Source organism: Mus pahari, chromosome 13 (assembly GCF_900095145.1).
Source record: "Mus pahari chromosome 13, PAHARI_EIJ_v1.1, whole genome shotgun sequence".
Classification (NCBI taxonomy): domain Eukaryota; kingdom Metazoa; phylum Chordata; class Mammalia; order Rodentia; family Muridae; genus Mus; species Mus pahari.
The window spans coordinates 56,420,249-56,421,252 of record NC_034602.1 but is presented as its reverse complement, the minus strand read 5'-3'; the positions used below and the strand labels follow the sequence as shown (position 1 = coordinate 56,421,252).

The 1,004-nt window shown below is 46.5% G+C and overlaps 1 protein-coding gene across 1 annotated transcript in view; it reads left to right on the top strand.

The window, feature by feature from the left end:
- Ugdh (UDP-glucose 6-dehydrogenase) overlaps positions 1-1,004 on the top strand; it is a 23,458-nt gene that overhangs the window by 6,944 nt on the left and 15,510 nt on the right. The window lies entirely within an intron of this gene.

The following is a 1,004-nucleotide window of genomic DNA, read 5'->3' as shown; positions in this document are numbered from 1 at the left end:
GAGGACGCTGTCCAGATCCAGGGTTTCAGGGAGAAACTCCCAACCTGTCTGCAAGAGGCGGAACACAAGGCTTAGAGGGAGGAGCCAACATCTGAGACCTTGGCAGAAACTGAAATGACTGGCCATTTATTCCTATACATGAGTCAGTCCCTTGTAAAATTTTAGTATCAATCAATTAGGTGTAGTAAAACCTAGTGACTGTTAAAAACTTATTAAGATCAGTGCAACAGTATTGATAATTGCAGAAATTACTTGCTAGGCTATGGAGATGGCAGAGCAGTAAAGTGCTTGCTATATGAGCCCAAAGACCTGGTTTCGACCCCAGCACCCGGCAAAAGCTACTGTGACCATACACATCTGTACTGAGTGCCAGCCAGAGACGGTACGGCTAGGGATTACTGGCCAGACAACAGCAAGCTCCAGGCTCAGGAGCTATAGGTCTCTGCATGTCCACGTAGGTGTGCACACCAGTAGACAAACACACTTGAAAAATGTCTTCCCTTTAGCCTTTTCCCATTTTCTGATTAGTATGCTGCTCTATTTTCTGCTGCTAGAGCACCAGGGATGGACTACTTATAACAAACAGGAATGTCTTGGCCTGGCACTGGAGGTTGGCAGAACCAAGATGGAGGGGCTGACATTGGGCACTGTGCTGTTTTGCTGTGTCATTTCCTGGTGGAAGAACAAAAGAGCCCGAGCTGAAACCTGTTGCCCTAAGCCCTGTTGTAACAGGCATTAATCCGCTCAGGGTAGAACCTGCAGTCTGAAACTCCTCCTTTTATGCCCCACCTCCAAGCACTTTTGCACTGGGACTTAAGTTACCCACGTGATTCTTGAGGAATAAGTTTTAGCCAAACAGGTGCTTAATCTTAGAGGCCAGATCTATGACCATCTAAACCTGTTGGAAAACTCACTTTTGTAAGCTTGAATTGCACTGATGGATAAATTTACTCAATTATTCTAGAGCTTCCTCCTCCTCCTCCTCCTCCTCCTCCTCCTCCTCC